Source organism: Microtus pennsylvanicus, chromosome 2 (assembly GCF_037038515.1).
Source record: "Microtus pennsylvanicus isolate mMicPen1 chromosome 2, mMicPen1.hap1, whole genome shotgun sequence".
In the NCBI taxonomy this organism is placed as follows: Eukaryota; Metazoa; Chordata; class Mammalia; order Rodentia; family Cricetidae; genus Microtus; species Microtus pennsylvanicus.
Genome location: NC_134580.1, coordinates 50,619,908 through 50,644,906, shown reverse-complemented (window position 1 = coordinate 50,644,906; position 24,999 = coordinate 50,619,908). Strand labels below are relative to the sequence as shown.

Genomic DNA, 24,999 nt, shown 5'->3' with positions numbered 1-24,999 from the left:
AAAAAGATCCATTGATCTGAGATTGGTGTTAAATAGAAGAATCCCAGCTATAAATGCTATTCATAAGCACTTGGTAAACAATGTCCTACCAAGTTGAGAAACCCTGTACTTTACATTTAAATGTTTTCAGTTTCAAAATCAATGACTGGCAATTATTTTACAGTGTAGAATCACATAGAGAAATGGGATCTTTGTCTCCTTCCTTAACATCTAATCCCACTTGTTTGTTCAGAAGTAGCCACCATAAATGAAGAGATACATATCATTTTAAAACCTCTTAGTATATTTAGACTATGTATTTATTAGTGTTTAGCCGACACATTTGAACTGTGCTCTCCCTTACCTTTTATGTCTACTCCCTTCTGATTAACAGCTTCATGGTGTTTATATTTTATAACACAGCCTTTGTGATTAAAGCCAATCCACGCTTATCACAGATGTAATTTATGGGTCTAAGAGGGTTGTCTTCGAGTCCAGCTCAGGGTTTACAAGGTCAAAGTCAAGCAGTTCTCTACAGAACACACTTGGCTCTGACCTTGTGCGTCTTAGGAAGAATCTGTTTCTTCATTTACTCAAGTTATCAGAGTCATTCCTTTGGTCATAGGAGTGAGGCCTTGTTTCTTAGCTGGCTGGCTACCATGGGTGACGTAAAGGTTTCCAGGTAGCCTGTTTTCCTGGCCTCTGGTTATTTCCACCTTCCAGCTGAGAGTGGGGTGTGAACATGCTTCAGTTTTGCTTGTATCTTTTTTTTTTTTTTTGAGAAATACAACTACAGAACATTTCTTTATTTTCACTAAGACTTTCCCAGAGGACATAACTAAGCTTGTCACCACCCCACCCCTCACAGGGGTTAGTGCACTCACTGCTGTAAAGCAGACACCAACAGTTTCAAGGACCGGAACCAACCTTAAATGGCAAAGAACACTCTCTGAATTACCATAAAAATGTTTAAGTAAAAAAAAAAAAGAAAAGAAAAAGAGTAAAGGAGCAAAATGGTGGTTTTTAGAATGAAAGTATCATTCATGTTCCATGTCATACATTCAATTTTGGCTCTAGCGTAACAAAATGGAAACAGGATTACTATCATACAAAATGTTCACTACAGCACACTGTATGCACCTGTTCCAAGCCCACCCCCCAGCCCCTAATGCTTCCAACTCAACTACTTCCCAGCTTGTTGGGCCTGTTGACGAAGGAGCACGTAGATCTTCTCTTTGATCCAGTCTTTGTTATAAGGCTGGTACGTCTGTGTATCAGCTCGGTAAACAAGACAGCTGAGATCTGCCAGATCATCAATAAAATCAAACAATTGACTGATATCATATGTGATGGAGGGGCTGTTGGGATTCATTCTTTTCAGATGTTCTTCATACATCTTACAAACACCTTCCATGCACTCATTCACAGACTCATAGTCTGCATAAGTCCTGCCTTCTGGCCTCTTGGTAGGCTGTACCAGCAAAATGGTGTGAGACATCTCGTCAGATGCTTTGCTGCAGCCGTCGCTAACACCACCGCCGCCACCGCCGCCACCGCCGCCGTCGCACACGAGCTCCTGCTTGTATCTTTTAAATAAAGAAAATTCATTGGTTTTGAAGTCTTGTGTGGCTATACTGGACCAAGATAATCAAAGATAGCCTCGCTAAATGAGGTTAGCTGTGCCATAGACCGTAAAATCCAGGAGTGATATCTTGTGACTTGTGAAAAGTTACATGAAATCAATAGGTTAAATGGTAATATTGTATTTTACCAAAATGCCAATTTTTAAATGAATTTTTAAAGATCATGCCACTCATTAGAAATAATATCCAGGTTTATTCTTCTTGACCAACTCTATCTTCTAATGTATGCATTTCTTCAGGTACTGAATAGATTAGAGACAGAGGCTATCATGATAGAAATAGTTTTGCTAGTAAACTTATTATAAAAATAGCCCAAAATATAGTTACAATCTTAAATTATATCATCAAAGTCAGACTAACCTGAACATTTGGCTGTGCTTTTAAAACAAATAGATCCAGGTGTAACAGATCAGTCTTGCAATCCTAGTGCTCAGAAGGCTGAAGCAGGAATATTGCTTCAAGTTTGAAGCTATTTCTAACTACATAGGCATATCTAGCTAGCCATGGCTACTGTAAAGAAGGAAAGTGCCTCAAAAAATAAGAGCAAAACAAAAACACACAAAAAGAACAAACAACATAAATGCAAAATGAGCCCCTTTCAACTGGTAAGTACCATTTTCCAAAGCTCTAAATTGTATCACAGCTGATTTTAATTAACTCTCACAGATGTATCATATTTAGCTTTTTAATGGTTTTTTTTCCCCAAGTAGTTATGGAACCAGTTCTGGAGATAGCTCTGTAGATCAGGCTGGCCTCAAACTCAGAAATCTGCCCGCCTCTGTCTTCCGGGTACTGGGATTAAAGTTGTGCCACCGCCACCCGGCTCATACCTAGCTTTATGTGGCAAACTGTCTCACCATCCACAGACAACTTCAGTCCATTTTCTAAACCATTGGAAACGTTCAATCAATTCTGTTCAAAAGTACAAACAACAGTATCCCTTTTCTAAAAGATTTATTCTGCAAAATGGATTGATTTTGTTATGTCTGTAGCTGCGTAGCTGAGTACCTCAAGCAGTGAGCTGTAAGACAAATTCCTTCATCAGGCACAAAAAAAAAAATCCCATGTTGGAGCAATGTTTTTATTATTATCACTTCAATTTTAAAAGTAGATGCCTAACATGAGATTGAGACAACATGTGTGGGATCCCTTTCTCTTTGGCTGAATTGAGGGGGTTTCTCTCATGTATTCTTGCAATTCAGTTTTGCAGTTTTATAAATGAACGCGCAAACGCACAAAATAAAAACGGGTGGCCGAAGAGATGGTATGCCGTCTGGAGCACCTGCTCCTCTTTCAGAGGACGGAGGACCTGAGTTTTGTTCCCAGTGCCCAAACCATCAGTGCATGGCCATCTGTGACTTCTGCTATAGAAGGTCCAAACTCTTTTCTAACCCTGCGGACACCTAACCACACATGGCCTACGCTCTCATAGACACATATACATACATGTAAAAAAGGACGGTCTGGCCTTAAATTAAAAAATAAACTCTCTATTTCCTAATTTAAATAGAAAAACCGGCATTGATTAAGGAAACTCTGCTTGGAGACAGTTTGATTTCCCACTATAATAGCTTGTGAGGGACCGAATCACGTCCGTTTCTTGTTTACACACTTGCAAAGTAGATGTAACGTCTACTTCAACCCGACATTCTGAAGATAAAGTAATTGTTCAAGGAACATTTGTGGTGATAATGATGATGCCAAAATGTATCTGTAGACAACATTTGGGGAGGAACAACCATGAGTTCTAAGTTACAGTAAACTCAGTTGTCTAAGCTGATGAAAAGGGGCTTTTGCAAGAAGATCTTCGACATACCACAAATTTAATGCTTAAACCTTAAAATTTTTTTTGTTTTCCATTGTAAAAATGATAAGTGCTTCTTGTAAGAAGTATAAATAATATGAATATATATAAGGTAGAATTATCATTTAATGCTTTCTGGATCTAAAATTAAGCAATTAGTTTTTATATTTCTTTAATTAAGTCTATATTTGTGTATATAGTATGAAACAAATATTCAGAGTGAATCACATCATGTGTGTGATTGTACATATTGATCCAGTCTGTTTAGTAATATATCATTATCATTTCATGTCATTACATGTAACATTCTTCATAAGACTGTGCATGAATGTTTATAGAAATGCTGATAGCAACCAGCCAAAATGAGAATTCATGCCAGTATCTGCAGTTGGTAAATATACAGGCAAAGCCTGGTCTACCCATACTCTGGGTAATAGTCAGGCACGGCTGGTAAAGGAGCGTTAATACATGCTGCAACCAATATGATCTTGAACACACGCTAAGGGAAAGAAGCCAGTTATGTAAGGCCATAGCAACTATAGCTCCATGTATTATTAGGAGAGATGCAGAAGAGGTAAATCCACAACTATAGAAAGCAGATTTGGGATGATTAAAGAGTAGGGAAAAGGAGGAACTGGGTGCAACTGCTAATGACCCTAAACAGGATTTTGTAGGGTGAAGATGAAATGCCCTGAAATTAGATAGGGTGATGCTTACAAGATTTTCCAAATACTGTTTAGAAATCACTTAGTTGAACATTTTTTTTAAATTTATTGTGGCAAGGTTTCACTATGTAGCCCTAGCTGACCTGGAACTCATTACACTATGTATTTCAGGTTAGCCTCAGCTCACCAGAGGTATACCTACTTCTTCCTCTGAGAGCTGGTGTTAAAGTGTGTTACCAAGCCTGATGAGTTGTAAACCTTTAAAGAGTAATTACACGGTTAATAATAATGTCACAATACAGTTACTATTAATAGAGTCAAGGATGACAATTGAGATCTATTAAATTAGAACTTTGTGTTACAACCTTTGATTCAGAGATGAGTCTGATTCAAACCCAAGATGAACCTCTGCCTCTATGTGACATGATGCTCACCCCAAGGAAATGGACCACACACATGCTGTGTTTTCTCACAGTGAGTCTTAATATCCTCTTGTGGTCATGTCATCTTCTATTCCAGGTCAGTCAGTCACATCATGTCTGAGCAGTAGTCACCATCCACATCACACCACTCATGATCATGAAATACTATGGTAAAAGATGTGTGACTACTTGCATCTCAGTCTATGTCCAAGCATCGCAGGAAGTTACTTATGTTAATCAGACTTTGACTTGAAAGCTACATAAAACATAAGGAAATTGTCAGTTGCATATAGGGTAAGGTTACTAGAATGGCCTTTTTAAAATATAGGACATTTAAAGGAAATATAATCCTTTGTGAAATTGGTTACTGTATTATGTACAATCATCTTTTAATTCCAAATACTACTTTTCTATATTAAATACAATAGTTTATGTTTAGCAATACAATTTACATATTAGGCACCACTGTACTAGAAGGATTTGAAATTGTTTAAAACAGAAAGAAAGAGGGAGACATTTCAGTTTCAAATACTTCTGTGACCTGAACTTAATAATCAACAGCTTTTCTACCTTCCCTGAGGAGAAGTTCAGTCTCTTAGTCACTTCTTCCTAGGCACCCGTGTCCCACATTCAATCATTCAAACATGGCTTTTCTCTGCCATTGAGAACCCCTGGTGTATTTTTAAAGGATGCCATCCCTTTATCACCACCCAAATAATCAACACTTGACATTGTTAGGACAACACATCGCTTAAAAGTGGTTCGGAATCATAGGCACTCTTGAAGACCAATCAGTGCTCATGCTGGGAAGTTCATGGGAACGAAAGTGAGTGACCGTGATCACTTCGCAGTAGCTTGGGGCTCGGGATGCAGTGCCGTTCCTCCCTTCTATTGACTCTCTTCCCTTGGCATGCAGCTGTAATTACGGAGCAGCTAACATCTTCCCTGGGCCCAGCACATCCCATAATTATCTGTGTTCTCTCCACAGTGTATGACTCAACCCCATGTGGTTCTTTTATATCAAAGGAAGGGTGGCCAGATTTTTTTTTTTTTTGAAACCACAGTACTTGAGCATGTAGTGGCAGATGGCTGCACAGCCAATGTGTACTGGGTCTTTTTGAAGAACAACCTCACCCAAAACAAGGAAACAAACAAACTAAACCAGACCTTGCAATTTATTTTTGAGAAAAGAAAGGAATCTTCCTGGGGGTGTTTCCAAGCCCTGCATCATTTAAAAAGAAAAGCAGGACTTTTTTTTTAATGGAAGAACAAAAATAGAAATAAGTGAGTTAGACCTTTGAGGTCAACCTCAATCAAGAAGGAGAGCACTTCCTGGTCTCTAATCACAGGTCCATAGGTATTATTTAGTTGAGCAAGGACAGTGGACATAATGTCATGTGTGGTGGGAAGCACATCAGAACGAGGCTTGGGAGACTCAAGCCCTTTGAGTCTTTGCTCTGCTGTGAATTAAGTATGAGAAGCTAATACATACTACAACCAAAATGATCTTGAACACACGCTAAGGGAAAGAAGCCAGTCATGTAAGGCCATAGCAACTACAGCTCCACGCATTATTATGAGAGATCCAGAAGAGGCAAATCCCTAAGTTAAACTTCTAAGATCATTTATGCAAAAAGTCCTGTTATGAATGGAAAAGAGTATACTCTCAGGTAAGCTGAAAAGGATATAATTTCACTCTCCCTTTTCCATATTATTCAGCATCTACTTCTGAAGAGGAACATAAAGAATCTCAGAATCTGCCCTGGTTAAATTTGCTACCCATGGGATTAGTAAAACCACAGGCTTGTCCCTTATTGCATGAGCCACTCATGTCAGCGTGGAGAGCATTTGATTCAGCAGGCTACTATAGAGGATAACAACTATAGTTATTGTGAAAGGCACTTAGAATGGGAGGCTGGCCCCATTGGTCTTCAACAGGAGCTTTACTGCTCTGTGCTGTGTAAGGCAGCAGATTTTCTTCTTACATATTTGAGGAAGGATAGAGGAAAGGAAGAGAGATAAAGGGGGCAGCAATATGGTGAGATTGTTGTCATGGGATTGGCAAAGTGACTTTGTCCCCTAACATCAAAAAGTGAGTTTCATCAAAAATATATGAATGCTAATACATGGAAGTGTAATTGGGAAAAGCAGTGAAATGGGAAAATGGGAGAAAATGTTTTACATTCATATTTATCCTGAATGTAGCAAAATTGGATATACAAATGAGAGAGGTTGAAAGGGAGATGAGAAAATGAACCTTGGAGACTGACAGGAATAGTCAAAGAGGGCTTGTTTGGTTCCTACTTTATGGCATTAGACTTCAGATCATTGCAAATCAATAAAATTTGAGTTCTTTTTTTCTCACAGTTTCTTTGACCTCTTCACTGAGATTAGAAGTTATGCATAAACTAGAAAACTTTTGTTTTTCCAGTTGCAATTCTATAGTTATATAATAGGATTATTTATAATTGTAAAAACTCTGTCACCACTCAGAAGCTTAGAACTGGTATTCAAAGATAAAAAGGTAAAATTGTGCCTCTGGGTCTGAATTCAACGCTTGTAATTGATTTCCTGAGAAGCCTTCCAAGTATGTGCTTTTTTGTGGCTTCAGGCTTCAGTATCAGCTAAGGACCCTGTTTGGCTGATCACTAGTCTAGGCAGCTTTTGTCACAGGTGATGGATGATACATAGGAGCAAAAGGGAATGGTAGGTGCCATCCAGTCCATGGGGAAAGACTCTCTGCATCATCAAAGTAGACACAGCTCCACTTAGGATGTCAGACATAAGGAAAACAGTGGGGGGATGTTCTGGTAAACTAGAGTAATGATTGAATTTAATACAGCATCAAGATATAAAACTGTTCTAAATCCATTCTTATGTTTTAAGTGGAGGGACAAATACTTTCTCATATTTCTTGGCTTTAGCTATTTGATATCTTAATTGAAAAGGGTAAGAGAAAATTATCACAAAATAAAAAGGAATTGACATCAAACCTTGAACAGTCATTACATTCTCTTAAAGTTAGAACAAATACATTAACTTAAATATATTAATATCTCTTCTTAGATTTATTGATTTTATGTGTCTTTGTGTTTTGTCTGTGTGCACCACATGCATGCCTGGTTGCTGCAGAAGGGATAAGATGGTATTGGATCCCTTCAAATTAAAGTTAAGGATGGTTATGAGCCACCATGTGGGCACTAGGAACTGAACCCACGTCCTCTGCAAGAGTAGCAAATGTTCTTTACTGCTGACCCAAACCTCCAGACCCCCTCAATTAAATGTATTTAATCCTATTAGGGAAGTGATAATTCTGAGGCTCAGTGCTATAAATTATTTTCCAAAAGTTCAAGAATTAAGACGTTGTTTCCGAGTAACCAGCATTTCAACAGTTTCATTTCATCCCAACACTGTACTCTATGAAGTCATGTCAGATATTTTGTCTTATTAACTTCAAAATACTCTACCAGTAACTTATTTAAATTATTGATTCAGTGTGAAATAGTCTAATTTTGAATGTGCTAAGATTACATAACTAACCACTTTTATATAGCAAGGAAGTTGCTTGAGACAGCTGCTAAAATATGGAAAAAATCCTTGATTCTACAAAACTCAATGTCTCTTGAAATGTATTCAGCTCCATAATTCTCAAAAGTCCTAACCAAACAGATTAAATTGGAAAATAATACCATCCAGACAAAATGTGATCAGAACTTTCCACACTTCAGCTTCTTTCGAGAGGCCCAAGCTTATATTTGAATATTTCAAAGCTCTCCCCAGAATTTTAGCAAAAGTTATGCTCAAAAGGAAATAGTCTTGAGTGAGTAGCATTTAAATATCCAAGATGTCGCATAAGGTCTTCTTTCGATGTCTTTTCACAATTAAATCACTGAGCTACAAAATATCAACAAGAAACAGAGTGGGGATAATTTTGTTTTCATATACTAGGTCAATAAATTGGAGAAAAATGATAATAGCTACTTAATATTACACCAAATTAAAAGATGGACTCTTACATCACTGGCTCAGGACCATTCAGTGAAATGATCTACAGTTTAGCTGCCTTCAAAGATGGCTGTGCAATGCTTCTATCAAATCAAGAGCTCTGGGTGAGGTGAATAGATTGGATAAGGAGGCCAAAGATTAACAAGATTTAAAGAATTCTATTGAGCCAGCTCAGTCATCCCTTAAGTCAGCTCTTTTCACGGCATTTGACTGTTTTGTATTGAAGTCAGCCCTGAAGTTTGAGATAACTTCTTAGCAGCAACCATTCACAAAAGTTCAGACCCCCAGAGGTCTATGGAGCAGGAGCTGCTGCTGCATGCAGGAAATTTTCAGATGCTCTCCCTTCAATCCTCCTTCACTTCTTAGCAACCATGTCTGGGTGCAATGTCTCCATGTCATCAAATACATTTCCTTCGATGGATGAAAGAAAATTGTGCCATTTCAAATCGGCTTCTTTATATTCCTGGTAGTGGGAAAATATCTGACTCTTATGTTTGCTGTCAGATATATGGCAGAAGATCAAAACTGTGGGCTTTGGATTTCTGCACTAATTTACTTTGTCAGATCAGTTTTATGCGATCAGTGCTAAGGAAATTAAGCACATGCCGGGCAGCTTCTCAGTGGAGTCTGACGTTCACAGCCTTTCCTGGAGGAGGGGAAGCAGAAGAGCCTGGACACAGATATTTGGCATTCCGGTAGCAAAGCAGCGATCTTTCATGAGTTGCCCTGGAGCAAAGTGAAAAGAGTTCTGTGTTAATTTTTTAATGTCTTTTTAATTAAAAGTGTCAAGCCGGAGTCCCTGAGTGTCAAAGAGGACAAAATCCTGTTTTTATCTTAGGAATGAAAGCTAATTCAAGGAGCCATTTGTTTTTCTGAATTTTTTTTCCTGGTACACTTATTTCTAGGTTTTTCTATTTGAGGTACATTTCAAGGTGAAACCAAGTTATTACCATTAAATATTTATGAAGTTTGCACTTGAAGTCATCTTTCAAGGAAGAATGGGTACTCATTTGTATAACTCAACCATGCCCATAGTAATGGTGTGGAATAGCACAAAATGGCCATGGTTTCCAACAGTTAGCATTTATTTCTTATATTACATTGGAGTCTCCACCATTCGAAGGTTGGGTCACCTGGAAATGTTTAGCTAGAGCAGCGACTTACTGTGGATCTGGCTTGGAGATCTCTTGTCCTCCTTGTTTCTGTGGTCTGAGCATGCTCTTCATGAAGATATAATAGGCGTCATGAAGACCAATAGGGTGAAAAGAAGCTTTGTATTGCCTAGATTCAGGGGAGACATGGATGCTATGCTTCATTCTATTGACTAAGTAAGCTAGATGAATAAACTCAAGCCCAGAAGGAAAGGAAATGTGCCCTGCCTCTTTCATGAAAGGAGCTACAAACTCATGTAACACAGGCAGCATGGAGAGAACTATGAAGATGACCATTGGTGTGACCTACATTGTTCGTCACACTGCCTATTTCCTTTCTTGGATTTTCTTTGACTCAGATTCTTATCCTCCTATTTCTTATAGGAACAAACATCTTGATATACATACTGTGATGGAAATTGCTGCTGGCTTTGGTTCACATATGCTGAAATGGGATCTGCTTAATGCTTTGAGCTCCAATTTGTTCCCAATCTTTTTCCTTGCTCATAGTTAATGCAGCATTATAAAAAACCATGTCACGCTAATTGACAAAATCATTTATGTTGCCCAATATTATAGATTTTTCCTTTCCTGATAATATAACCTTTCAGAGGAGGTCAGCCATGTTGAGGAGAGGTGATGAATGCAAATAACGGTGAATAATTCAAATACCAGACATAAATCGATTGAAAGGTAAGTTTGGAAACAGGAACCCCAGAATCACTCTCATGGGTTATTAAAATCCTGTTTTTAAAGAAGTTTGTTTACACAAATTCATTATGGATCATCCATAAATCATACTTCAACTTCTTATTTTTGCCTTCATAAGCCCCCAAACTTATTAAAAAATAGAAATTTGTATACATACATTGAGACTTCAATATTACAGCAGTCAGGTCAATGTTTCAAGTTGTCTAGCCCTTTCCCAGTGTCTCTTCTCAAGAAGCAAATTATGGGGGTGTAACCCTGAACAATCAAGAACAACAAAACCTTCCCCTCCCCCGCCTTACCCTTTAGTATAACACATTCATCAAGTGTTGGCTTTGGATAGCAAAAATCCTGTTTTCTTCTGTTTGGTTTAAACTTTTAGATTATATATGGAACTTCTTCCGTCTTCAGTTTGAGCTTCCATATGAAAAAAAAAATAAAATGTTTAGCAGAAATTTGGAACATGACAGGAAGACATTAAAGTAGGCACTAGACATTGGGATTCAAAGGTCCCTTGTATCATTCTCCCACCTCCCAGTCTCAGAACCTAAAATGAGTCATTTCTTTTAGATAAAATTTTAATATATTTTAAATAAATTTACCATCTATTGGTAAAATCTTTTCCTCCTTCTCCCTCCTGTTCCTTTATAGAAAATACAAAAAAAAAAAAATCAAAACCTCAATGATCAAGACCTTAGCCTGTAGGAAGGCCAGAAATTTATATCATCTTTGACTTTGGCTAGCTTTGTTTTATCTTCTTCATCCCATACAGGGCTATTGTCTTGTCTTTTATGAACAAAATTCACATTTATAATGATGGTGTACCAAATGAACAATTTTTCCTTAGGATGGATTTTGTTCTCTTCCTAGAATCATGCCTCATGGGATTACTGAAAGGATGAAATGAATTAACACATGTAAACCTCTTAGAAGAATGCCAGGCTCTCAGTATATCATCACTAATATTATTTTGCCTATAGCATCTGCATCACTTTATTGCACTTTCCTTAAGGTCGTTTGTCTTTTTCTTGACAGATAGAAGCTTTTGGCGACACTTAGAAAAATTCATAGCAAATAATACATCCTATGTAAGTATTTACTAGTGGAGTATGTTTGTTGGCTATTTATATGTGACAACAAAAGGACAAAGTAACAATTGCCTAATGCTTGCCCCAGAGAAGGTCAAAGTCTAGGAGAAGAGATGTATTTATTCACATATCATAAAACATAACATACACTGAGAGAAATATAGAAAATAATAAGGTAGCCTTAATAATAAGCAGAATGTTATCCAATTGGTCTGTTGTTCTGACTTGACCATCAAGTGTTTTTGTCTGGATTAAGTAAGGGAGTGAGTCAGAAAGAATCAGACAGCATGGATCAGTATCGTCTTCAATGACTTCTAAACGCAGAGTTTTGGGTCTCATGGCCAGAGTTTCTCATCCCATTGATCTGGGATGGACTTGAGAATTTGCACTTCTGATATGTTCTCATATGATCTTCTACTACTCTGAGAACCACAAAATGAGAGGAGAGTCAACACCACTAACATTCTCTAGGCTTAATCAGTCACCCTATAGGGAACAGAAAAGTAAAGGCAGCTAAGGAGATAGAAACGACTGGAGAGAGAGGGGGAGAGGAGTGGGGGGAAGGGGAGAGGGGTGGGAGGAGGGGGAGAAGAGTGGGAGGAGAGGGAGAAGAGTGGGAGGAGGGGGAGGGAAAGGGGAGGCTGGGAGGAGGTGGAAATTTGTTTTTTTTTCTTTATTCTTCTTTTATCAATAAAAAAATGTTAAAAAAAAAGAAACATCCTATTATATAAGGGGTTTCATATTTATTCTTATATATTTACTCAGTGTTGTATAACAGCTTTAATAAGCAGGAGAGTCTTTGCTAAACTTACTGCAGGACACAAATTGGCTGTGAAACATTAGAATTAAACATGCACACACAGAGACAGAGAGAGAGAGAGAGAGAGAGACAGAGAGAGAGAGAGAGAGACAGAGACAGAGACAGAGACATGGTACCGAACTAGGTCCTCCACATGTAGGAGAAAGTTGTGAAGCTTGTACTATATGACTTTGTTGACTCCCCATGGGAGCCCTTACCCATTGGGAGCAGATGGGAGTGGGCTGGTGGGGGGGAAAGAGGGTGGGTCAAGGACGAGTGTGAGGGAGAACTGTAGTTGGAATGTAAAGTAAAATAAAAAAATAAATAAGAAAGGGAAAAAAGAATAATCCTGAAGTACATGTACTGTCTGTCTTTAAAAGGTTATGGTTATTGACTGTTATGGGAGACACTGTAGCTCCAGAACTTGGCATAGTACCTGTGACAAACACTTTTTCAGTCATTTCACTAAAACAAACTAAATAAATAATATGAGTCTATGGTTTAACTTGAAAAAAAATGAACTGTGGTACTGTGCACCACAATACTTGCTAATCATGGACCAGGCTGTCTCAAATGTTAATCAAATCCTTGTCACTGGAGGGCCCAGATGTAGAGGGAATGACTTTCTCTGAGCAAGGTATATTACAAGGTCAAATTTCTGCTGTGGATAGGATGTTATTTTTCAAATACCTCCTTCAACTTTAAGATTCTGCAGGCTAGAAAGTGACTATTCCTAGAAAAAAATGATTGCCAGAAGGCATGGTGGCCACAGCATAGACAAGTCTTGCATTCCTTACATTTATGATTTCCCATGGGTATTCAAAAACTACCTTAAGGGAAGATATATCTTCTCTGTGTTGTGCAACTTAAAATGTCAATAACGGCCTCTTGGTGAAATCATGACATCTATAGAACCTTCAGACATTGTTGTGGAGGAGGGTTGTAGATCTTAACCAGACCTCCGTTTTCCTGCCACTTCAAACCAGTATTAAAGAAGTAAATCCTTTGTACTATAATTCAGGATAATGCAATCGATGTAGAAATTATTGTGCAATTATGATCCAAGCATGTATATAAAACAATGTGATTTCTAAACTCAGAAATCATAATTAGCCTAGAAATTTTAAAGAAAACTTTTATCAAATAAATTTAAAATGTATGTATATATGAAATTTTGAGAATATGGACATTTAAAGTTCATTTATGAATTATGAATATGTCATACAGTTATTTTTAGTGACTCCTTGCTATCTGGGTATTCCCCTTTGAGCACAGAAAGATATTATCATATCTGATACTATAGAAGGTAAGATTTTATAACATATGACCCATTGCATTTCTGAAGTCCAGGAACCTGTGACTCAGGGTCAAAGAAGATGTGTAGGAAATCAATGTGTTATACTGCTGGACGTATTAGACAAGCCCAGCTGCAGTTTGTGATTACACTGCTTCAGTGTGAATAGATTTATCGACACTTGATCTTAGTAATACTTGTCTCCCTGACTAATATTTCAAAATCCTCCTTGGCATGACACTCTGCATAGGTGGACTGAATGTCATGCCTCCTTGATCTGATTAATGGACAGTGATGGACTTGCCCATTTGAAAGATGTGTCATAATGAACTAGATGTATGTCTGAAATTACTGGTAGTCACAGTGAAGCCTGAAGGAGTTTCTCGGTCCCTGCATCATTTAATAGACAGAGAGTAAAATGTAACCTGGAAAGCTGTGTGATAGGGTAGAAAGGACATGGTTTGGAAACAGAAAGACTTAGCGTGAATTTAGCTTCACTGTTTGAGTGCTTTCTGTTAGCTATGCACAATTATTTAGCTCTGCAAAGACTTCCAAATGCTTCACCTATGGAAAAGACCCGAGAGTCCTGATTTCAAGTTGTGCTGTGTTATTGTGAAACACATAGCTTAAGGTCTGCAGAAACATTATATTCTCATGTCTACTCTTTTCCATCCTCTCCTCACTGTGCGTTCAAGTTCGCCCACTTCAAGCCCATGAGGATTCTAACTGCCCTTTCTTCTTTAGCCGGTAAGGAAAAGAGTTGAAACTGGGTTTTTTATTCCCTCTTTCTCTGTTCAGTTATTTTTTTCTTTTTGCTATTTTTTTCCACATTAAAGAGGAACAAGAAGGTGGAGCTAGAGGGTGAGAACACAGAGACCCCGTACTCAAAAGAGAGGTGGAATCTCCCTGTTTGGGGTTTTTTAAATAGTCCTCATATGAGAAATATCAGTATACAAAGGAATATTATACTTCTAGGCTAGGTTTTTCTTCACCTTGATGTCACTGATAGTTTGAGTTGGATTATTCTCTGAGGCTGACCTGTGCACACTGTGTGTGTGTGTGTGGGGGGGGGGATATGATGTTACATCTGTATACACACCTACTGCTCTTTGCTTTCTTTCTACTGTGAGTCTCAAATGGCAGAGTGCTGGTGTAAGAACACAGTCTGGAGTCAAGGGCTCAGAACAACTCCATCAATAACAATGCACAGGTGCCATGAAAATCCTCACTTGGTGCAAAGTCATTTCTAAGGAGACTGGAGGCAACTGTTTCTGCTCTGTGAAGGAATATGAAAAACCATGTCTTAAAAGTTGCAGAGTAGACCAAATCCTTTCTTATTTTCTATAGAATTATACCTCAAGGCCTGATGATGTAAAATTTAGCCAATATGGTCTGCATGGGACAAAATACAATCTCAATTCTGATAGAACTACTCTGTCGTCCATTGTTGTGTGATATTTTACTCTTTTGACTTTTGGGGGCCCTATCACCAAGATTCCAAATAAATCACACACAGAGGCTTATTCTTAGTTACGAATGCCTTGCCTTAGCTTGACTTATTTTTGCCAATTTTTCTTGCCTTAAATTATCCTGAGTACCTTTTGCCTCTGGGCTATTAACCGTCTCTATTTCTATATATCTTTCTTTACCTCTTTCTCTGTGACTTGTTGTGTAGCTGGGGGGCTGGTCCCCAATGTCCTCCTCTCCCTGTTCTCTTGCTCCTCCTTCCAGATTTCTCCTTCTCTGTATACTCTCTGCTTGCCAGCCCTGACTGTCCGTGCTTCTGCCTCGCTATTGGCCATTCAGCTCTTTATTAGGACCATCAGGTGTTTTAGATAGTCAAAGAGTTACAGCCTCACAAAGTTAAACAAATGCAGCATAAACAAAAGTCACACACCTTAAAATAATATTCCCAAACAGCCCTTGTTTGTCTATATCAATCTATATGTCCTCAGATTTTGGTGTATGGAACTCGAAATGGTGAGTGAGATTATGTTTGTGAGAAATCCATAGATTTGCTTGGGAGAAAATAATATAACTATATAGTGTAATAATCTGACTTATATTACCCAGAGAGCGGTAACTAGAGAGAAAAATTAAATGATTATGAGCCTAAGTAGGTGATTTATGAGTAAGAGCTATAAAAGGGGAAACATTCTAACAGCGGTGAAAACCCTACACAGTTTGAGATGCAAGAAAAATTAGGTGGGTTTGCAGAAAGGCTTCTAGGGAGGATTAACAGGCTTAAAGAAAACAGTTGTGTTCCTTATGACAAGTACCAAGACATTAAGATTAATGATATACAGAGGAATTTCATAGAGAACCTTATATTCTCCACTTCTAGGCAGTCTGAAAACAAAATATAGCAGCATAAAAAACATTAGAAATAAGGAGTTGAGAAGGTGGAACTCAATAATGCTTTGGAGACCTTTAGAGATGAGGTCACTGGATGCTAAATCAATTGTAAGTAGACTTTCTTTGATTTTACTGCTTGGACTTAGAACCCATCAAACCACCCAGTAAGACTGTTTGCCTAACAAAGTTCATTTAAATATAATAAGACCTTTTTAGAAGGGGTGGCTTTTTGGAAAGGAACTTGGGGCATAGGAAGAGCAGAGACACTGGAATACCTGCTGTCTCATGAAAAAAATTATCCCAATTGATGATTAAACTGACTGTTAAGTGAGGCAGGGTAGAAGGGAAGAATGATGGAGAATGAAGAGTAGGAGGACGTGTTGAGAAGAAACATCAATAGATAGTTTAGATTTACTCTAAGTCAGTAATGAGGGATAGCAAAAAGGGGTTATTTTTTACTTTGAAAGATAAGTAGCTCTACCTTAGTTTATCACAAGGGAAGTAGTCTTTTTATAACTCATATTTTTTTACTGTATTTTAGTACAGTTGCAAAACAGAAATGCATAGTTTGCAAGGATACAGGAAGTGCTTGCATTCTAGATCTGCAAGTGACTTTAATAATGCTAGAGTATTCATATAAACATGTCATAAAGGCCAGCTCTCGAGCTCCAGATCTGCCCCTTTATAACACTGTCTGTCTTTGGACCGTTAGTATTTCCAAGTCTCAAATTTTTCATCTATTAAATGGTGACAATCATTAAATGTACAAAATATTTAGGCATAATACGAGGTGAAGCACTGTGTATAGGAAATCATTGATTTTAATTTGGTGTGATAAATGTAAGATTGGGGTGTCAGTTAGTGGTGGGCCATTGTGTCTCCATCAGCTCTTTGGGAGAAAAAAAGTGTGCTGCAAATTCTTGTGGTGTAAATAGCGATCATGGTTGATTTAGAATTGAAAACATGATTTGGGGAGTGTGGAGACAGAAATGTAGGAACATAACCAGCTTTCATTCACTGTAGCTTGCCACGTTCAGCAAAGCATTGGGTGTCAGTGTGTCAACATCAGGGCATTTCAAAGGAAATGTTATTGGCAATGAGGTTGTCTTGTGCAGGCATTTTCCTAGTGTATACTCTAAAGGGATTGTTCACAATCCAGAGAAGACATTGCTCCATAAGAAGAAATAAGTGAATTGTGCGAAAGTATTACTGTCTTGGGGCTGTGAGCTACTTGACGAATCTTCAGCTTGGCAAGTTGTGGGGGGGCTTTGCAGATGTTACGGGTAAGCACTAGGCAGCAACTGTGTCAGTGTGTTTTAGGCCCCTGGGACTGCTTTATACCAAGAGGATTTCAAGAGCCAAGTTTTCCTTTGATGGATTTTAGGTGCTCTTGTATTTCTGCTTCGGCTGTAATAAACTGCAGCTGAGTGAGAGAGGTACCATGAGGAACTGGAGAGATGAGGCCTTGTGTCTACAGCTATCTGGAGGGCGCCATGGCTCATGAATTCTTCCAAAGCAAATGTAGTTACCGAATCCATCTCATCTTACACTTAAGATAAAGGGATGCCCCTTATCTAAATGTCAACAATCCTTCAGCTAGGTCTGTGGGTCCACATCTATGAAAATGTGTGTCTACTACGTACCTTGTATTTACTTTCACGGCATTAAGTTTTCAAGAAAACAATTTTATTGTAATTGTTTTTACTATGAGTCATCTCAAATTCTATTTTATAAGAGAATTATAAATAATGCATAAAAGTGAGCAAATAGTACAGAATAATTATTATTTAGTTGACTTAATATTAAATGCCAGCTCCTCCACAATCGAACATGGAGTTGGAGATGGTTCAGCAATTCTGCTCTCTATACCTATGAAAATGGGAGGCATATGTTCAACCCCAAATCTGCACATAAATTCTCATTAGTAAATTATTCAGACTATCCCAAATGTGGGGACAACTTTGTGTCCTTTGAAACATATTCATGCAAGAGAATATTACATAGTCATAAGAGTACAACCTGGTAGAAACACTGAGTTTAAAAATCAGATAAAAAATGTTTTAACTTTTATGAAATGTCTAAAATATGCAAATATATAAACATAAAGTAAATGAGTGATTTCCAGGACTAAGGGAAAAAGAATTAGCCTAGCAGTTAATAGGTATGAAACTTCTTTGGGGGATAATGGGAATGTCCTGGAATTTTATGTAATCGTTGTGCAATACAGTTTGTAGTCTAAAAACCACTAGAGCGTACATCTTAAAATGCCTTATCAACCTGGCATGGTGGTACACAATTTTAATTCCAGCACTTGGGAGGCAGAGGCAGGTCGATCTCTGTGAGTTCTATGCTAGCCAGAATTACATAGTGATTTCCAGTACATTCAGGTTACATAGAGAGACCTTGTCTCAAAACAAAAATTAGATATATTCATATTTATATTATATTTATATGTTTAATAAAATTAAAATATTATAATATAAAATTTGCTTTGAGACAAGTTCTCTCTAGTCATACATTCATAATAAATAGTTCAACATTTCATGTTGATGTGTAAAATAAAACACAGGTACATGCAAACATATTAGAGTAGCAGAGGAACCAACTGAAAAGGTTCAAGTTGAATAATCCAAGTGAAAGTATTTATTTGTATTATACAAAATTACAAATTGGTTTATAACCCAAAGCATAAAATAAATAGCTGTAATCCTATAAGTGTGTAGATAAACAAATGAATTTATAAACAAATAGAGAGAATATGCAAATATCTAGCATGGAAAAACTTGAACTAACTCGTGGAGAGTTCTTGGCTGTGATCAGTGATCTCTTTCAATGAGTACAGTATGAAGATGATAAAAATGTCGAACTTCACGTAGAGAAATTTTAAAAACATGGCCTCAGGCAAGGGAGCAAGTTCAGCGTCATCAGCTGTGTCCCACGTGTAGCCGTGTCCTTGAGCCGCAGGATGGAAAGGTGCTTGCTTATCTCAGAGCTAGCCGTGCCCAGCGTTCACAGGACAAATCACATCGTGAGAAACTTATGGGACTAACTGTAGCATAAAGCTCCTTAGCAGGACTCTAACGCTGTCCAGGCCATTGGACACAGGTGTGTCTGACCACTTTTACTATCTTTCAGGGCTTAATGAGATATTAGAATTAAATATGATACCCTAGATGGACTCTTTGAACAGAAAAAGGAGAAAACAAAAGCTAAAGATATATAACGATAAAGCTATAAACTCTAGTTAACACTAGTGTCTGACACTAATATTTATTAATTCCAATCAAATATAAATCATAGTAATATAAATGGCTAGTAACAGAAGACTAGGCATTGGGTAGATGGGTGCTCCTTGGGCTTCCTTCTCAACTTTTCTATGAATCTAAACTGTTCAAAAAACCAGAATCATCTACTTTTGAAAATTATGTGTTAATATTTAGAAAGCAAATTAGTTCTTTGTGAGAAGAGAATATACAATGGTGGAAAAATAGCTTACTGTTATATGCAATAAGCTTTATGTAATGATTTATTATTTCAGTTTATTTTGGTGTGTGTGTGTATGTATATGTGTGTGTGTGTAAGACCCTGCTTGTCATCTAACTAATGTCATCTACCTCCATTAAAACAACATCTTTCATTGGCCCACGATCATCAATTAGGCTAGACTGTCTGGCCAGCATGCACCAATAATCTTCTATGTACCTGTACCCTCAGAGCTGGTATTACGGGTATGCACCACCATACCAATCTTTTTTCCTGGGGACCAAACTTGTAACACCATTCTCTCAGCATACTTTTGATCAATAGAAAAATGGTATTCACTCAGTTCTGAGTTCTGGATGGAGCCCCAAGGACGTTCAGCATCCTTTTAAGGCAATGGAGCAGGAAAGGCATCTTTTAAATGCAGTCAATATTATCTGGACATACAGCCTCAGACTGGTCCTTGAGGACCTGTGTAATGGCTGCTAACAGATTTAAACTATCCCAACATGCTTCCATTAAGATAGAGCTCTATCTCCTTTGGTCCCTGATGATTCCAATATAACTGGTCAGATGATACATGGGCTAGATAAAGGAATAAGGAGTGGGTTACAATAATAAAGTATGTTGTGGGTTCATTGCAGTTTCTGAGAACTATAAAGCCAAATTAACTGTTTCTTTGGACTCTATCAAGGAAAGCAGCAAAACAAACAATCAAAAACAAAACAGGGTTGAAGGAAATTAATCTAGATTTATCTCACTTCTGACATTCAATTGCTGTATGTACTCCAATATACTAAAAGGGTTCAGTGGAGAAGACTGGGCTCATTTCAGTTTAATTTGGTAAGAAGTTTGGCACCCAAACCAGATGTTTGCTTCCTTTACCAGCTGCTAAGCAGCTATTTGGGAGGCCTATTGGTTCATTATAATTTCAAAGAGAAACTTGATATTTTCAACAGGAAAAGTAAGAAATGCAGAGAAGAGTTTGAAAAGCACAATAAAATATTTATCTTCTGACTGAAGTATGTTTTTTAAACATTAAAGCTGAAGGGTTTTTTTCTGTTTCTGGAGTGTCCTTCTTAAAAATTATGTAGTGTGCTAGCCTTCCAGTTTGATATTTCCTATTGTTCTTTGTTCACCTTCAGTGTGTGTGTTTTTTTACCTCCACTTAATTGTGTGAAATTTGTATTTTTCCACTCCTGGGTGTGTATTTTTAAGACCCAGCTTTTAATCTTCCTGAATAATAATATGCTTATAATTCTGCTTCATAGATCACCGTTAGATACTATCTATTGATCCCCTAGCATGAGAGCCAAAGATTTAAATTCAGGTAGTGCTTGGATTTAAATTATAGATAAGCACTGCACTTAAAGAATCGTAGCTAGATATAAAATCATTGTTGTAGCTTTATTGCTCCCTTTCTAAAGCATTTGGAAACATTCTTGGTTTCTGCTGAGCTGCCTGGTATTGGGCCGTCATATCTACGCAGCTGTTGTGAGTGCAGTTGCTAATGGCTCCTGTCCTGCTCAGAAGATAACTCTTACCACCACATCCTGAATAGCTTCCATGCAGTGACTGACATCGCCACGGGCCAAGGGACAAGCTGTATGGAAAGAATCATGAGATTATTGGTTCTCCCACCCTAGCACAGGATGACGCTACTGCTAAGTTCATGCAGAGGTGGGACAGACCACCACATACACATAGCAAGTGGGAGGCAGTTTTTCAGTCACTGAAAGGAATACCATCATTTTACACACAGCCTCTGTTTAAACATACAATATTTAACCAATCTCCTATAAGTTAAAATGGGTATATTACTGCTGGGGTCGAATTATTTATACAGAAACCTTTCTGAATCCATCCAGTTTTTCTGATACAAAACCTTTAGAAGTGGCCCTTGAGTACCTTCCCTCATGTGACCCCTGCTCTAAAGTAGGGCATTCCAGTCTTTCGTCGCACACTCATTAATTAGCTTCACAAGGAAACTAAGACTTAGATATGTGTAAGTATCCTACCTTGCATGGTAGCCTCTACTACAGGCCATGGACCTTTACTGCTGAAATGAGAGCAAGGATAAAGAGCTATCCATCTCCAGTCACTCATAATTTCACCTCTTTCCTAAGTTTCTCTGTTTTGAGGGAAAGCCAGAGTCCCTGAAAGTCAGACCACTGTTCCCCTAGGTTACCAGTAGCTGCATGCTCACTCAAGTCAATGAGATCATACATCTGGATATGAAAAGGAGGGAAACAGACAAGTTCTCAAAAATAAAACACAAGCCCACTCTCAATGACACCTCTAGAGTTTAGGGAAATATGACTTCATAAATCCAGAGGATTTGAGACACAAACAGAGATTGAGAGGGTGTTTAGACTGACTATCTTCCAGTTCTTCCATCACTGCCACCCTTTCTAAATTGTAAGGTGGCAGATTTTGGGAGGTTGCCAAGCAATAGCTGGTTTATCCATGAGTTTAAAGCTCCAAAGAGACTCACTAAAGCCTAAGCCATCCTGCCAATCAGGCTGAAAGAAAATCTCAGAATAAAGTGAAAAATCGAGGCTCTATTTGAAGAAATTAGTCCTGAGGATTGAAAGTTAAAGCAGACTAGCTCGTTAATAGAGCTAAAAGAATTGTCTATGATGGGTACACTCTGACAGTGACAGAAAACCAGGAAGGACATGACAACATCACGGGATTGATTGGTACCTCTATTTTTATGCATGCTAACCCGATGGACTCTAAACTGAGATGTTCCAGCAGAAAATGGCAGGGTTATTTTAGACCTCAAGCTCTGTCTAAACTTCCCTACTGTGATAGAGCACACCTCCATCTGCTTGATACTAATTCACACATTTAGAGCCATCTAGGTAGTTAAAATCCATAATGAACTTCTGACCTACTGATTGCTACATTGAGAGGCAGTCGGAAGGTCTGGATGACTCAATTACAAGGCTGCCATTGAGATCAAACATTTTTGAAAATTAAAGGTTAAGAAAACCTGCATCACAGTATGCAGATAGGTGGAACCACTGAACTTTCTGCTCAGTTTTGTTGGAAAATTAATGGACCTTATAAGATGAAATGTGGTGAATAAAATATTTTAGACCTTAAAATTCATAAAAGATATCCACGGGCTGGAGAGATGGCTCAGAGGTTAAGAGAACTGACTGCTGTTCTGAAGGTCCTGAGTTCAATTCCCAGCAACCACATGATGGCTCACATTCATCTATAATGAGATCTGGTGCCCAGAACACTATATACATAATAAATACATTTAAAAAAAGATATTCACGAAGCAGAAATATATGGGTTTACTAGTACTAATCCTGTCAGTGACAGTGCCCACTGTGCTGCTCAAGGCCAACTATGTAGGTATTGATAACATGCATCAGGGTGATGTGTGAGTGTCATATATCAATCTGTTGATTTCATTGGTTAAGCAATAAAGAAACTGTTTGGCCCAGTGGGTGGAGTAAACAGAACAAAATGCTGGGAGGAAGAGGAAGTGAGGTCAGACTCGACAGCTCTCCTCTCTGGAGCAGACACCTCAGAGAGACGCCATGCTCCTCGCTCCAGGGAAGATGCATGCTATGAGGCTCCGACCCAGGATGGACTTAGGCTAGAATCTTCCTGGTAAGACTGGTGCTATACAGATGATAAGAAATGGGCTAGTCCAGGTGCGAGAGTTAGCCTAGAACAGGCTTGGTAGAAATGAGCCAAGCAGTGTTTAAATGAATACAGTTTGTGTGTTGTTATTTCGGGGCAAAAGCTAGCCGAGCAGGCCGCTGGGGTGTTGGGGACGCAGCCCCGCCACAGCTCCTTATTACTACATCAGGGTTTCTCATTGTCTGTATCCCTTTGCCTGTAGTTTATTCACCAGCCATTTCCAATCATTAGCGGTGGCCTGTATGTGTCTTCCAACATTAGAGGCAGGGCTCTAGAACTTATTCAACATCTGCCCTTCTGTCAGGGGCCACCTGTTAAGTCTCCATCAGCCACCCCCAATTCTTCCACTCTGTCCAAGAAGTTGCTTATTCTCAGAAACATCCACATCATCTCATCTGAGGCCTGAAGGCCATGCCAACTCATCTATGATGAAGAAACAGTTGTATGCACTGCTAAGTTCTTAAATGCCTCAGCTTTTCATTTGTGTTACGGTGGATACTAGGTAGCCCATTTCTAATTGCTACTAAAGTCTAAATTTTTGCTTGAGGTTGGGAAATGTATAGAGTAACTGTGTGTGCTTTCTATTCTGTGGTTCGACCTAAGTATCAAAATATTTCCATTTGGAAACCTGACTTTTATCTTTTTGCTTTTTTTTCTAAGGAAAAACTAATTCTCTTTACTTCTATTGAAAGCAGAGACTTTCAGTTTTTTCCTGCTCTCAAGTAGCAAGGAAGGAAGGGGGAAAAGGAGAGAAAGAAAGGAAGAAAGAAGAAAGGAAGGAAAAATGAAAGAAGGAAAGTAGGAAAAAAAAGATCACTTTTGAGCTCTCTTGTTCATAAGGCTGTTGGCAAAAGGCCTAAGTCTTCACCTAACAACTTCATAGCAGGTTTCTGTGCCTAGCACTCTATTTAAATCTCTGTTCCCTGCTCTATCTAACATGGTGGTTAGCTGATCCTATCATTAAAATATTTTGCTGTATCTGTACGATGGAGAATCTTTCAGGCAAAATACTCTGTCATTTTTTTCTGTCTTAGTTTTGGAATTTTGAGACTGGGTCTCTTGTAATTTTCAGCAGTTGACAAGATGCTTGGGCGAAGTTTGCCAAATAAAGGAATGCTTGATTGATCTGATTACTAATAGGTGTCTACATGGCTGTTTTTATTTAAATATAAAATCTGACATTAAGATTAGGAGGAAGAAACTTGATTTTTATCCTTCTCTAATTGTTGGAGGCTAGAAATGCAAGTTTTAAAAATCTTGTAAATGGTAAAAATAAAGCAGTTTAGCGAATAGCAAACGATTATTATTTTATTGTTTATTTACTACAAGTATTCTAAATAATCAAATATTATTGCTATATCAATTAAAGACTGGAAGTGTTGTTATTACATGTTTTCTTTTCTTTCTTTTTTCTTTTTCATTTTGTTTTATCGAGACAGAGTTTCTCTGTGTATCTCTGGCTGTCTTGTAACTTACTCTGTAGACCAAGCTGTCCTCGAACTTACAGAGATCTGCCTGCCTTTAAATGTTACATCGCCTACATAGCGACACCGTAGCTTAACTGCTTTCTCTTTGCATGGTCAGCCTTTCAAGAACTAGTATATAGAGAGGTGGAGAGGACATAGATTCTATTCTAGAGAATGCTAGTTTCTCCCTGGTCCCCAGGATGCATGAAACAGTAGAGCATCTCTAGAGATGGTCAGGAGCTGAACATTCTAGTCTTAGACTGCTGCCATTGTCCCTTGCTTGCAAGAACTGTGAGAACAGAAGGGATCACTTCAGGGACATGATGATTGGTGACAGACTTTTATATATTTTTTAGAGATTATACAAATAAGTTTCTATAGAAAATTAGGAATGGATATTCAAGGATTAGATATATCGCAGTCTTAAGCACTCTTAGGTGATAATTTCTACAATAAAAACATCAGTTTTCACAA

General features: G+C 38.1%; 1 pseudogene; it reads right to left on the bottom strand.

Moving 5' to 3' along the window:
* Positions 1 to 764: 764 nt before the first annotated feature.
* LOC142844812 (enhancer of rudimentary homolog pseudogene) lies at positions 765 to 1,530 on the bottom strand (annotated as a pseudogene).
* Between the last annotated feature and the right edge of the window lie 23,469 nt (positions 1,531 to 24,999).